The 16020-nt window shown below is 41.5% G+C and overlaps 1 protein-coding gene across 2 annotated transcripts in view; it reads left to right on the top strand.

The window, feature by feature from the left end:
• Positions 1-16020, top strand: part of fbrsl1 (fibrosin-like 1) — a 261462-nt gene that overhangs the window by 173935 nt on the left and 71507 nt on the right. The gene's annotated exons all lie outside the window — the stretch shown is intronic.

Raw genomic sequence — 16020 nt, 5'->3', positions numbered from 1 at the left:
GTACTAAAATAATACTGCAAATGAAACAATGCATTTGTAAGCATGAAAGTTGTTCAGTTATCTTGACTTTTAATGTGAAAGAACTGTTGATTTCACTTTGTCTGAGTTCTTCTGTCAGTAATGTTTTAAAATAGACTTAAAAAATGTGAACCTATCCTTTTAAGGTCACTTAAGAAGTAACAAATACAGATCTGTAATATGACTTGTTTAACATTATGCACATAAAGAATGACTATATATATATATATATATATATGTATGTGTATATATATATATATATATGTATGTGTGTGTATATATATATATATATACCTAAATGTTCCTCCTCAATTGCTGCTCGCTAACGTTAGCTTTGCATCAGCAAGCAGCATGTGATGGAACAGCAACTTTGGAAGACATGAACCTTACATAAATGCAAAAGTGAGAGTAAAATCAGAGTAGACTTCAGAATATCCATCTTCTTCCATTATGACGAGCAATCCCTAATCTTTCCAAGCGTTGAGCAATAAGAACCTGTGTCACGCCCAACATAGCAACCCATCAACATAGCCACATGCTCTGTTTGAAAGCTTTATAACAAAGTAAGAGGCCCAAAGGTAAGTATTGATATTATCCATTGTTCTAATCATGATCATGTTCCATTCTGAGGAGCAGAGGTACTGAACAAAGAAAAGCTTTCATTCTCGGCCAACAGGAAATGAACAACAGCATAATTCCAAAACAGGTTTCACTATTATGAAATCTTTGAAAATATACTGTTCACAACAGTGCAAGACAAAAAGAACATCTGGATAAAGGCTAAAGCAGTGCTGACCTTTTCATTCTTCAGAAAAACATAATATCATAATTAAGGTGATGAGAGTTGCATATCATCCATAGCAAATTGCTGAGGAAAGATGAAGACCGAGAAGAGATACTTTGACAGGCCATCACCAAAAGCAGAAAAAGAAAACGATTGGGTACCATGAGGAGAAAGACAAACACTGTCATTTGTAATTGCCCGCACTCAGGATAACTCGACAGCGATAATTTTCTGTAACGTTTTGCTGAAACAGGTGCCAGCTCGTATCTTTCCAATGAAAACAAAGACTCCTTTCACATCAGATTACCAGCCACCTGAACACCCACATTGTCAGGATTTCACAGATTAACTTAATTAGAATATAGCTTCCAGGTGTGCCCCCAGGGTGCAATCAGTTACACTGTATTTTGAATGAAACTGACGAGTTGCTTTTACAGGAAAGTCAGTTTAGATTGCTGCACCTTGTGAGATAGCATGCAGTGATGTGTTTCCCAGGTCACCTCCAGTTCAGGGCGAGGCTGCTCTAAAGGGGATCTTTTTGGTAAATCGGCCCAGCTCTGTGTTCTCATGACTTCTTGGAAGGCCTGTCATATGATGTCCAAGAATAAATGATGTGATGCGTTCATTTGAAATTACAATTACAACGTTGACCTTGAATTGCCTCACTTATGTCTGCACCCTGGGGGGAAAAGCCACATAATTAAGTATTCCTTATGGGTAATTGACAGACTTAACAGTTTTTGGGCATATAAATCAGATGCTCATGAAGGAACATGTTGGGTAAATGGCTTGGCAACACAAGGACTAAGTGTATTCAAGTCTGTTTGAGGCCATGCTATGGAACTGGGAACATCATTCTTTATTCTTGATCCAAATATTTTGAGCCACTTAATGACTGTGTGACTAAAATGAATTGACATTTCCCAGAACACGTGTTAGTGGTTTAGTGCTTCACAAAATAATGTGTTGAATGAATGGTTGTGCTTGTGTAATGGTGACATCTGTGATAACAAGACATCACAAGGACAGTGTTAAATATTAATATGAATGAGATGTGTTATTTAACATACTTCTTAATTAGATGTTTTTATTTGGCTCTTTGTGAGAAATGTTTCAATAGTTTAATATTTTCTGGTTTATTACTCATATATGGCATTAACATACATACAATCTGGTAAACTAACTTAGGTCAAGCAATTTTTAACACTGTTAAGACTTACAAATTCTGCAATCAGTGTCCTAACGCCAGTTCTTATTCAAAGTGCCCTTTCAACTGCTATAAAAATGCTACTCCACCTGTAATCTATCAACCTCTGACATGTGTGAGATACTCCAAGTCAAAACGGTCATTTTCATTCATTGGAGAGGCAGAGCAAGAAATAGACTGAGTTATCCCTTCTCAGTTTGTTCATGCACTCTACTGAAGTGTCATCCTATCTCCATTAGGCCCCACTTTTTCATCCTCACTGGCTCCTCCAATTTCCTCTGTATTCTTTCTCCGGCGCAAATAATACAGTGGCCGTCTGCCTGCCTGCGGAACGTTAGCATGAACCGCTTATATTCTCTGCAGCCCTTAACACAGCAGCCTTGTGTCAGGTGCTCTACCACCGCCACAGCCGCATCACCATAGCCACAGCGGAGGACACCTAGGTCGGCTAATTCTATTTGGTCCTATTTGCCGAGCAGTCACTCAGCAGACAGTGTATCTGTCTCTGGGGGAGTCTCCAAGGACCATTACCACATCCTGTCTATGAGCTCTTTTATGGCTCCGGTGTACTCATCTGCCAGGGCAGCGCACAGGCTCTGATTGACACATTAATTCCTTCTCTACCCCCTTATCTTCCTGCTGTGTGCAGAATGAATGCCATATCACCGCGTCGGAGCGTCTCTTGCGGCTTATCAGTAATGGCTCGTCAGCTAGTGGTATCCTCCCAGCTGATGAATTCGGGGGGGTGTACGCTCTGTGAAGTAAGCAGTGCACCCCCAACAAAAAGCAAACATGCTGTGGGGATTTCAAACTTATCCGTTAGCACCACCTCTCTATTTCTTCTTTAAATTATCATCCTCCTGGTATATGCTCTCTATCTGTAATTACCAGTCTTGTCAAATTTTACTTCCTCCCTTCTATCGCCATCTTGGAGAAGGAAAACAGCAATAGTAAAATATATTCATGTATGTATGTTCCCCCTCCTACATACCCCCTCAACCCCCACTGCTTTGTAAGATCTAGATTGGTCTCCGAGAGTCATCATATTCAATAACAAAAGGCCACCCACCAGTCCGCTGACAACCTTAACGTTTTTTTATGGACAGAAAAAATGGACCGGCTTAATGTTTCGACACAAGTGATCATCCGTCCTCATCTCTTTAATGAAATTAGATTAAGTGCACCTGGGAAAGAGCTGAGAAAGCAGAATGCCTCGCCACCTCCTTTAATCTAAAACCAATTTGCCAGTAATATTCCTTTCCCCCCAGCTTGGGATTCACCGGCCTCGATTCAAAATGGAGGAGGAACGAGATGAGACCAGAACTGACTGGTTGCATTCAGCTCCCCACAGGCACTGTGAAATTAGAACTGACACCGGCAACACAGGCCTTAATATGGAGATGTCATTTTTCTCCTCTTGCTTTTGTCTTTCTTTTCCCCTCCCTCCCTCCTTCCCTCAGTTCCTTCCTCTATTCACTACAGTTTTTACTTTGTGACTAAGGGTTAATGTTAAGATTAGAGTTATGCCATAATCAACTTTTTAGATGATGACTTCTTACTTTGTAGATTGGCCAGAAATAAACAGATCATGATGTTCCTCACATCTAACTATTACTATGAACCTGGAAACATTTATCGGTTTAATTTATATTGAGCTATTTGCAACATGCTCTCATTTCTGGTCAGATCCAAATCATGTGTGCTCTGCAGCTTAATGTTTCTTTTTTTTATTTTCGTGGTTGTCAGGAGATACATCTGTTGTGCATTTAGAGCACAAGTATGCGGTGATCAGAGAGGACATTTGGATTTGTCTCTGAAGTGAAGAAGGACGCCTTAAGTCTTATGCGATGTGTGTTTGTCTGCAAGCTTGGTGTGAAGTGAGTGTAAGGGCAAGCTCAGCGGTGAAACCAAGCCCCAGTGCATGTTGGGAAGAAGAGGCGTGATGACAGAGTAAAACTTGGAGCTTCTGCAGGGCCAGCCAACAGACACAGCCAACTGACATCAGCAAAGACTGCTTGTCACTAGCAATGCATGTCATACGACAATGCAGGGACAGTCAACATGGCTGTGGCGTCATTGATGTGGCACCCAATAGCCTGGTCCAGATTCTTTCTTAAAGGTTAGCACTGATGTTGGCATCGCAGATGAAAATAGAAGGGTTGTGGGAAGCACAACCACGCCAGCCACTCAGAGCAGGGGAGGTGTGAAAACATAACATGGCATCAAGACTGTAATCTTCTTTCACTTACTGCCTCTTCTCACTGATATTTTTTCTGTTGGCAGAGGGTGTTAATAGAACAAATAGCCGTCCCTTTGTTCTGTTAAAATCATAACACACACCCTACCCTCTGTCTCTGAAAAAGCAGTGCTCTGCTAACGCTTTGAGAAAATCCTGTCACCACTCAGCGACGTTCACAGCGTGTGATCATTGTTATTGAGGGACTTATTGTTGCCCCGATGAACACAAGGTTTTAGTATGTGTTTTTCCCTCCACCTCAACCAGATCCGTTTTTAGAGGTGGTTTTCCTCAAACACTATTTTTCCCACCTGAGAGCCCTGGTCTCTGTAATAGGAGAGTTTTCAGCAACGGTCAGGTGAAATGCTCGATTGCACAATTTTCTGCTGGAGATCTTGTCAGTTCAATGATACACTGATAGAGAAAGCATGGCCTGCCATATCAAACTAGACAAGTTGTGCAGTTACTCTAGCTGTGGTGCCACATTTCAGCTAACTGATACTTAGTGTATCTGTAGATGAAGACAATTGCACTATGCATTTTTTACAGATGATTTTTAGTAATACAAATGAAAGTTCAAATGTCTTTCCTGTAAAATTGCCTTCATCAATATTTCCAACATTAACATAAAATAGGATTACTGTGTAATGTTAAGAGGGCCGCAGCTTTTATTGGTTGCATAGCCTCATGCCTTCCTCTCAAAATAATTAGATTACAAAACACAATATCAAACATAAAACCTGCTTCAACTAATTAACCTGATGAAGTCACTTTATGCGTAATATGTTTTGAGTTATGCACTTTTACAGCAGTTAATGAGCATCCACTTAATAGCAGGTAAATCATAACACATAGCCCTGAGAGTAATTCCAAAGGGACACAAAGTTAAACAGGTAGCTAAACTGACTGACCTTGTGCTCAGTGTGTGTCCACTGTGCTCCAAAGCAGCATGGCACAGCATTCATTGTTTTTCAAGTGGCCTGTGTTGGCCTGTGTTTGAATATCAATCCAAGCACTATATACATTTTTCCACATGAGTAATAAAACTAAAATTGACTCCATATTGGGTGCAGCAGTTCTGTGGACAGAGAAAAAAAAGGCACAAATGTTTTTGTATATGTGGATGTATGATTTGAGTGTTTCTGATCGTGCATAAACATAACGTCTAAGTGGGTTTTTATTCAATAAACATGGTTGGACCGTAATTACTTACACATTTCTTCTGGCTGGAAATGCAAGACAGACTTGATGTGCGTTTAGAGCTGGCGCACCAAGACTCATATCTGTCCCAGCCTTGGCTTGTCTGCACAAGACTCCCTAATGCAAGAGGACTCGCTTTTCCTCCACAACAAAGGGCATATGCGATCATGGATAAATATAAATTCCCTGTTGTTATTTGGATTCAGTGCCATCGGAGATAAAGTTTCCCAAAAGAAGCGCTGTTCCCTCTCAGGCCAGGAATACATCAGTAAGTGGAGCTTAGGTCCACTGTGACTACGAAAAGAATGCTTAGAGAGCCTCAATTCCCTCCTCAGAAAAAGAGGCCAGAAGTAGTATGCTAGTCACATTTTTTTGTATAAATCTTCGAAGGAAAATCAACACACATCAATCATGAAGTCACTGGACATTGTTATTTCTTTGGGCTCTGTTTTCTGTTTCAAAGTATTTCCCTCAGAAAGCCAAGTTTCACAGTCTTTATGAGAAGGATCGTCTGCAGCCCTTATAATGGTGATGATGGACAGTAAAGGAAGTGAGCACTGAGTATGAGCCTCTCTCCCACCCACTGAGAGAAACATATTCCATCTTTCTTTTGCTAACCACTTGAGCATCTCCAAGTCAATCTAAACACTCAGATGCCTGTGGATGGGCTGGCGACTGCCAGACCTCAAGCCCTGCAGGCCCTCACGTCACTTGGGCTCTAGAGGGAACTTTCCGTGGGCGAAAGTGTATGTGATGTGGAAAGCCGAGAACCCCGGAGAGCACTCTGAGATCAGGCCCAAACACACACAGGGGCCAGCTGCCTTCAATTAAGCCAGAAACCCCAGCCTCTGCAGTTCCTTATGCGCAAAACCAGTCTGCTTTGATCTGCGCCATCCAGGGGAAAAGGTACAGGGCTTGAAAGATTACAGGGGAAAAAATAATTATTGTATCAAAGGGTGTTCCGTAAAAGTTAACAGGGGGATTTTTAGGCTTAGGGGGCAGCTGGAAGCAGGTATTAACGATGACTGTCACTCATGTTCATTTGCCAGTTATTTTCCCTTCGCCTTTTCAGTGAGCTTTAATTAGTGGACACACCTGGTCTCTCTCCAAAATTAACTGTGGAACTCTCCCTGCCACTTTAGTTTTTATGGGCACAGAAGATCAATTCTGAGTCTTGCAGGGCACAGTGGCACAACTGAAGCTGATATGCTTGTCAGTTTCGGCTTGACACACAGAAGACGTACAGCAGCTCTTGGATATGTATGAGGTTTGGAGCCACAGACAGAGGCCAGCATTAAAACTGTCCCCCTGCCAAGCACCACAGACGCAGGCAGCATGGGCATCCATTAAATTAATTTGACTTCATTAGTGCAGACCTGCTAGCCCTGGGGTGCCCACAGAGATGCCAGGGGGTGGGAGGTAGGGGGGTGGTGGTTGAGTGGCATCAGCCGCTGTGCTCGGAGGAGACCGAACACATGGCACTGACAGGCGGAATATGGCCCCAGTTCTTACACCGGGACGGCTGCCAAACAAAGGCAACATGCGTCACTGGCTTCAGGGGAGCTCAATCAACACCCGGTCGGAGCATTAACGCCATGCGCGCCGCGCCACATCAGTGAGGAGGCCGCGGGTCGCTGGGCAGTCTGCAAGTCATGCGTGTGCACACAGTGAATGTGGCAGTGTGATATGATACAGAGACACTGCCAACGGGTTGACCTACTGCCATCACCTTTGTGTCTGCTGCCAGAAAAGCTCATTTTGTTAGGTTACAAAACTCACATTTACGCGTGTTTGTGACTAGTAGCAAAGATATATTATAAATAGTATAATATCTATTGTTGTCTTTGAATGCAAGATGATTGTTTCATGCTTTACTCAGATATAGTTCTACAGTAGGGTTTGTGCTCTATTGGTGTTTCACTTGTGGAAATTAAAATCAATTAAATCACAGGAAGGACTGAAATCCTGTAGACAGGAAAGCAATGCATTTTGTTGACATAATTTCAGTCTGAGCACATTTGTTGACAACATTTTCGAGGTAGTGACATTTCAGCATACACTGTAGGTGACTTATTTCTATGATTGAGAGTAAAATATATTTTATCTTGAGCTAATGGACCTGGTATTGAAAATATATGACTGCTTTTGAGTTGAAAGTTTATCTTACCAAGTTGTTTTTTCTGGATCTTAAAATCTTTTCAGCCCAGTTGCATCCAGACACCAAAAATAATACTGCTAGAGTATGGGTTGGTCAGATTGAGTAGCTTGGCTTTTTTGTTATCCTTTCCTTTTAGCCATCCATATTCAGCTAATGTGCAATCCACCAGTTCATTTAGCAAGGTTACATGCTTTGCTAAAAAGCACCTTAACAACATTTTTAACCTACAACCTCCCATGCCTCCTTCTGTAACCTCTAGGCAACCGTTGCCAGCATCTCGAGCTGACCATAGCTCTGCAGGGAGTGTTGCACCTGATAAATAGAGAAGTGTGGAAATAAATAAATAATGGGAGGCATTAAGTCCAGATAGGACTGGAAGGTAGCCTGAGGGTGGTAAGTGTTCAGTCTGACAGCAGCGAACACTTTGATCAGAGGGCCCCGTCTGAAGATCGCTTCCACATCTGCACAGGGGGAACGAGCTGTAAACTGCCAAGAAGCATTTTAATGACAGTTGGATTATAAAATGAAAGAGAGCTCCAGATGGCAGGCAGTGCAGCGGCTGCGGTTCGGGGGGAGACTGTTTAAACTGCTTTTTTATTGATAAAATATGGGGTGAAAAATTGCGCAGAGCTTATTAGGCGTCCCGCTGTGATGTTGCTCAGCTGGCCAAGCTGTTCACTGTGGACCCCGTCCAAACATGCCTCCATACATTTTTAGCATTTTACCTTTATATCTGTAAGATCCCTGCTTGTTAAGTTGACCCTGGCTCCCCAAAACCCCCCACTCCGTATTTATCCTTTGAAAGACTTGCTCGTGTCCTTTTTTTTTTTTTTTTTCTAGAACGGCTGGATGAAAGCAATGTTCGACATAGACTGAGGAGGTTGGAGGGGGTACGCGCATAGCATGCTCATTATTGTCTGCCAAGAACCAGAGTTCAGCCCTTAAACAACTTAATTCCTTCATGATTTCATTAGCTTTACTCCCGTAGTGATAAAATGAGACCAGCCTTATTAATTCAAGACACTGTGGTTGTGCTTTCCACCTAGATCCACAGAGTACTCATCTGGCCATTGACATTTAGTAACTGTCTGCAATAGTGGCCAGAAGGTAGAAACAGTTGGACTTAGTGTAAATCGACTACCAAGTTGCATGAATATTATTCTGCATTAGAATATACTGTAATAAATGAGTTCCTTTTAGGCCCACTGGAGAAGTGGAAAGGCAAGGGTTTGTTCAGTAATGAATTCCCTTTCAAAGGTGCCACCTTGAGGCTTTATAATGCACCCGTTGGATAGAAATCATGCTGATTAATAAGGGGAAAAGGCATAATAATTAAATGTTATGTGATGTTAGTTAAATAAGATCATCACCTTTTGAATTAAGTGTCTCCCTGTTACTTACTTTACACTAAATTGGTCTCATGCACATCTTTGATCTCGAGCTCAAATTGAATTTGCTTGAGATGTGAATAGACCTGATTCAAGCGCTGGGAAAAAATAATGGTCTTAATAAAAGGGACCAGTGAAAGCCATCTTCGCTCCATCAAAATCCATACATGTCAGATGTATGCTCTGAGTGGGCAGCTTTTCAGCCGCGACACATTGTTAGCCATGCTCTCACTGCTAATTTAAAATCCATTCAAGCTGATAGGGTGGTTGACTAAAACGCTGTTGTGATGGCCTCGCAAAAATGGGAGTCTGGATTTTTTTCATACCTTCAGAAAACAGGCAGCCCCAATATATATTCCATAACTACCACTTCAAGGCCAACCCGCCGCGCCCCCATTCCACCCTCGCACCTACCCACAGCATCAAAGACAATTACTGTCGACATCACATCAAATTACAACTGTTGGTTTGCTTGTTTGTCTTGTTATGTGGCTTAAAACTGCCATCTCCCACCAAGGGAAGGTCCCCTCCCATCTGCCCACCCTTATGGATTTATACACACACACACACACACACACACACACACACACACACACATACATACATCCCCTTCCAGCACAGAGAAGAGAAAAGACAGGCAGCCGACAGCCTAATAGACTAATTTGTAATTGCGAATGAGAAAAAGCTGAGTTGTTGGACGTGTTATAATTTGACAGAGTGGCAGCTCTGAGTCGGACAATGACGCTTCAACCGCAAATCTTTCCCTCCCTCCTCTCCCTCTCCTTCAAATGCTTTCTTTCTTCCCCTCCGTGGAGAATAGTCAGAAAGGAAGGTGATGGGGGAGAGATGCTTTCGGCACATTCTGCTGCTCAAAGCTCCTGGCTCTGTCATATTCCTTTTCTTTCCACCCACCCCCCTCACATCCCTACCTCCCCTCCTTCTACTTTCACATGGATCCCATAGGATAGAATAGGGAAAGTATCTCAGAGCATTCAGATGCGTTTGAAGTGCAGGACAGATGGGGGGCTCGAGGGACTGTAAAAAATGAATCGAGGCTAGTAATAGGAGAGATGTTTTGAATCCTCTCCCCCATCAGTTATTTATCAGGGGCCCTTAGTGGTGGAGGAAGACTTCAGAGTGCTCCCTTAATGTAGCTTCTGATGACTAGAAGGGGGGCTGTTCCAGGAAGTACTGCTGTAAAACAGGAGGGGAACATTAGCAGGGAAGTCTCTCAGGGCCCGGTCAAAGGAGAGGAACAACACGCAGGGCGGCTCTTTCCCAGCATGCAACATAGGACAGAGAAGAGAGGTGTACAAGAAGATATCCTGGAGCCCCCCAACAGCCACTGATGCCACACGAGTTTCAGAGAAAGACTTTCCGTACCAGCATTCCCACCATGTTAGGCATGTTTGAGTAGACAAGGTCCTCAAAAAAGTTGTGAAAATAAATAACAAAAAGCAGAACCAGATGAACAGAAGGCTGTGACTGCTGGTTACTTTGGTATTCATTCATATTATGACTCCCTACCATTGCCTATTTTCTATTTACAATGATCTTCTTTATTATAACGGGTCAGAGCCTGTGCAGAAGGCCAGTTAACTCAGCAGATAACTCAAAGAGAAAGCACTGATTTGGACCTCCGTGCAGCAAAGTCATTTATCTCTTTAGTCACAGACATCAGCCTTGACCCTCTTTGGACCATGTGCTTGAAATGCTACTGCCAGAAACAGTGTTGATAGATTAAAGCTGCTGAAAATGTTGTGCCGCAAATTGGACAAATGTTCAGGCAACCATATAATTAATTTTGTTGTTTACCACAAAATTCTGTTCTTTTTTTAAAGCACAGTGTTCTAAAATTATCCATCAAAACACAGGATAATAAATATGAATCAGTTAAAGGTGATGAAAGTCTCGATAAAGGTAGTAATTATGCTAATACAGTATGCCATGTCTTTATCTTTTTCATGCCAAAAACATCAAACAACAGCAAGTGCTTACAATACAAACACAGAAATGATTTGTTCTCAATTCTCAATGTCACCCAATATTATTGTGTTCTTTTATATGTAATCGCCAAACTGCATCACATCCATAATATTCAAAAATCAGCATCTGTCAATGACCGAAAAGCAATACATGGGTCTCCCCACCTTGAAACAGTGTAAATGTGGAATAACAAACGCCAGTAATGGGCCGAGCCAACCAGAGAAGTCTCTGATCACATGAGACTAATGGCCTCTGAACTGATCACTGAGACTAATAAAGACCAGCTAACGACATAGCCTCTTCGTTTGTGCTAATTGCTCTCCCTGGACCTCCGCCGTGGCCCGTGTCTCCCGAGCATCTGTCACCAGGCATATTCCCTGACACAGCTCAGACCCTGGCCTCAGTCTCAAAGCCGGGCACACCGCCAGAAACGATTGTCCTCTGGTGTCCTTTTACTACGGTGAGGTGTGAAAAACATTGTCTAGGTATGTTGTTTGTTTTGCAAGATTTACATCTTAGTAAATCTGGACATGTCCATGTCCAGATGACAAGCTCAAAGTCTAAATATTATTCAACAACATTGCACCGTCTAAACATAATCATTATTGAGGTCAACATTGATCGTATTGTTAACCTCTGGAAACCATTACGATTTCACCCTTAGGCATATGCTCTCATCTTTAGCACAGTACAGTTCAGCCAAATCAATATGCATGTCAAAAAAACATACAAGAATTACTTGGCTTAGTGAATATTGTGATAATATGGAGTCACAAAGAAGAATAGCAATAGTTATTTTTAAATGTGGGATTCTTCCTTTGTTTTTCAGCTTTGAGTAGCTGAAAGCGAATCTTCTACAATGCTTAATCCCAAATACAAGTATATAACTTACTGTTTGATGGAGAAATTAATGATATGGTAGGGAAACTATTAGAATATTCTTTTCAAAATGATTTTGACTGTAAGACTTTGTGGTGCAGGCAGGTAGACATACAGGATGGCTATCAGTGTGACCGCGAAAATGAGGAAACCTCTATGGAGCAGTATGTATCTGGAATTGCATTGTCACAAACACCGACTTCATCCGACTTATGTGGTATCATAAATAAAATGGTACTCTAAAATTCTTCTGGACTTTCCTGATTTACATTTAATTTCTAATGTATATAATTTCATTATAAAATCGCATATAATACTAATGTGTTGACGTGTTTAATCATTGCTGTCCATCTGATAATTTCTATAATTCGTCAAAATGATATATTTTACTCTTTTGGCACATTGGTTTCTGTGCTGTCATGCCAATTAATTTTATTTGACTGAGTGAGACAAAGAGAGATGGTGATCGTGATTAGTGAGAGGCTGCTCTGTGGTGCTGCACCCAGGTGCTGCGATTTGCTCAGGTACCAGTTTTGTGGAGCAGGTGTGAATGATTGACATATTGTTGTCCATTTTCATCTGAAATGGTCCCATTGTTCTGTTTCTGTTCATTAAGCGAGTTTAGAAACATTAAGCACATTTTGAAAACCAGCCACGGAGATCACACATCCCAGCTCGACAGTTTGATAAACCAAGCCTAAGATAAATGTGGCTTCGTCTGACCGTGGCTAAGTGGAGAGCAGGGCCGCCTTTCAATCAGAGGGTCGGTGGTTCGATCCCCGGCTCCTGCTCTACTAGTCTCATGTACAGGAGCAATTTTGGGGTTAAGTTAATGTGTCCTTGAGCAAGACACTTAACTTAACCCCAACATTGCTCCCGTAGCTGCGTCTACGGTGTGTAGATAGAACTGAATTGTAAGTTGCTTTGGATAAAAGTGTCTGCTAAATGACCATAATGTAATGTAAGATTGCTTATCAGAAGTATTTTTTTCTCTGAATGGCCATTAATCATCAACATACATTATGCTTTACAAAATAAAAGTATGGCGCTATCCATACATTAGACAGGCTAATGTATCTTTAAGCAAGAAAAGCATAAGCTTTGATTTGTACCAAGTGGCAACCTCTGGTGCTGAGAAATGAAGCCATCGTGGAAGTTCCAAAAAATTGCCGTTTGGGCCACTTGAGGTTGGCTCCAAAAGTGAGTCAATCCCCCTTGTTAAAATGCCCAGCTTACCAGCAGGTAGTAAACGTTTACAGCCCGGTACAAAAAGTGTTTTGGCTAATTTTCCTGTTAATGACATCTGTTTTGGGGATGGTTTTTTATATAACTCACTAGTTTAAATTAGATCAAAGCTTCAAGTTAGGCATAATTGAGGGCGTTCCCCCGTTGAGTCACAGGTAGGTGCCGTCTCAGGTTGCTAGCTGTCTGCTCTTCTGCGTCACCCTAAGCCCATTTCTAGAGTTGGGCTGTGTCGTCACTTGCAGGATGGCAAAGGCCGGAGCCTCTTACGGGGGAAGTCACGGAAACTACGTCCATATTTTATGCAGACTGTGATTTAAACTTATCAGACGAATAGGAATCTAGCAAGAACATGTGCTGTATAGAAGTCAGGGACTTAAAGAATAACTGTTTTTCTGGTCTTTACAGAAGACATTTAGCCTTATTGAGAATTTGAATGGACTCAGGTGGCCCAAAGTAGCAACTGCATAACAACTGCAGTTATCTATTGCTAACATTCTCATCTGACTCATAAAACTAGGAAAGATATATGTCACCACTGTACTACAGTAGGTCATAACAACTTCATTACTTCTTAAAATGATATATATATATATATATATATATATATATATATATATATACATATATATATATATATATATATAATTTTGTATCTGTGTAAATATATATATATATACATATATATATGTATATATATATTTATATATACATATATATACACATATATATATATATATATATATACATGTATATATATATATATATATATATATACATATATATATATATATATATATACATATATATATATATATACATATATATATATATATATATATATATATATATACATATATATATATATATATATATATATATATGTATATATATATATATTCACAGACTTATTTTTATTTGGAGACGAGGCAGGGCACCGTTATTTTTATTTTTTCATTGTGCAGAACTTGTAATGCAGATGCAGCAGTGGCCATTTTGAAGCACTGACGCGTGGTACAGCATTACAATGGGCAACAATTTGCATATCATTTCATGTTGGGGATATTAGATTAATGGCTTCTGACTGGTGTGATGAATACTAATTTAGCCTTAAATCATGTCACCATTCAGACGTCAACAGCCTGCCCAACGTGCAGCAGAGCAGCTAAGCAGCCAGATTATTTTATAAGGTCAACTAACTTCCCTAGCCAAACTCTTCCTGTTCCTCATGCGTTCTAGCCGGTTATGGCACATGTTGTAAATGTGTGCTGTTCCAAGGACTGTTGGCTTCCCTGTGAAAGGTATATTTGCCCACCACTGGGGTTAATGCCATCTCCATTTACCCCAACAGACAATAAAATCTGCTGATAGAGTCAGGCCACCTGTGATGGCAGAGCTGGGTCTGATAAAAATCATAAATGTTGCGGTGCCCCAACCCCCTCCTCCCATTGGCCCTAGTTTGACTCCCAGCGTGTTGGTCCCTGGTGGAGGCAGCTTTTGTGGCTCTAAGGCGTGATGATGTTAATGTTGTGTGAAAAGGCTACAGAGAAACGTAGGAGAGCAGAGGATCATGCAGTGTTTTAATGTCATCAGAGACCGTTTCGACTCACCAACAGGTTGTGCATTAAAACAACATGGAGGATGTGGACCCGCAATAAAGGAACCATAACAGTACTGATTATCCATGAGTTTTCTCAATCTGCAGGTCACCTCAAAGCATTTTGCTTGACTTTAGCATCTTAGGTTTGAATTAGATTAGAAACAAAAGTCATTTTAAAATGGTACTTAGTGTGTTGACATCAATGTTGATTTGTATATGACGAGTATTTGACGGCCGGGATCTCAATATAAATATTTTGGTGTGACATTATAAAGTGTAATATTTTGTACTCCAATAATTATAGGAATATTTTGAATCAAGCATTTTTTTTGACTGGTTGGCCCTAATGAGCATTTAGACCAATGAATATTCACATCGGTGTGTCAATAAAAAAATCATTATGATACTGTATTGGTTTACATTGTATGGCTCTCAATGGTGCAGTGTAGCCCTACTGTGGATTAAAATACAGTGTGATCATTTCTTTATTTGATTCCACTACATTAGCAATCATATTTATTTTGCATGAGTTTCTAAATGTTATGCTAAACCACTTCTTTTATCGCTATGTGGTGATTTTTTTTGTATAAAGAAGTATGTGCGTGCGTGCGTGCGTGCGTGCGTGCGTGTCTGTGTGTCACTTCATACATTCTCCTGAGAGTAGATGGCTAGCCAGGACTACGAAGGGAGGAGGTGGGAGGGTGTCCTGAGGGAGCTGTTTGATTGATGTGTTTTGGGGGTAGAGGAAGGTAGGGGGGTAGTCTTGAGGATGAGGAGGGGATGGGAGCTTGATGGGACTCCGCAGCAAGAGGGAGGCAGGGCTCTTAAGTGGGGGAGGAGGGGATGGGCGCTTTAACAAGCCCTAGATTGTTAGTGACAGGCAGATACTTCAACACTTAAAGTAGAAGGTTTGATTTAATCACAGAGCTGTCATTTGTTATTTGTCTGGCTTGCTCCACCAGGGCCACGGCTGATCAACTGCCTGGTCCCAAGAGAGCCCTTTTTCCCCCTGTAATGTCTAAATCCCCTTCACAAATTACAGGCCTGCACCACCTCCCATCCCCACCCCTCCACTCCCCTCCCTGCTTCAGTCCTGCCATGTTAAGAGACGAAGGCCAGAATGGTGGGTTTGCAAAGAGAGGAAGGCAGGTTGGCAGGACGTGAGCAGGGGCGGGAGACAGGTTGTGAGGAAGAGAGAGGGAGGTGGAATGGCCTGAGGGCCACTAAAGATCATTAATAGGACTATCAGGGAGGTTGCCAGTTGGTTAGCATCTCATTAATAAGAAATGAGCTCCTCCCTCCTTGCCCATTCTAGTTCAGTT

The sequence above is a fragment of the Cebidichthys violaceus genome, unplaced genomic scaffold, assembly GCF_023349555.1.
Source record: "Cebidichthys violaceus isolate CVI_PGR_0920_01 unplaced genomic scaffold, fCebVio1.0.p SCAF_9, whole genome shotgun sequence".
In the NCBI taxonomy this organism is placed as follows: domain Eukaryota; kingdom Metazoa; phylum Chordata; class Actinopteri; order Perciformes; family Stichaeidae; genus Cebidichthys; species Cebidichthys violaceus.
Note: the sequence above shows the minus strand (reverse complement) of the source record. Positions and strands in the feature narration are given on the sequence as shown.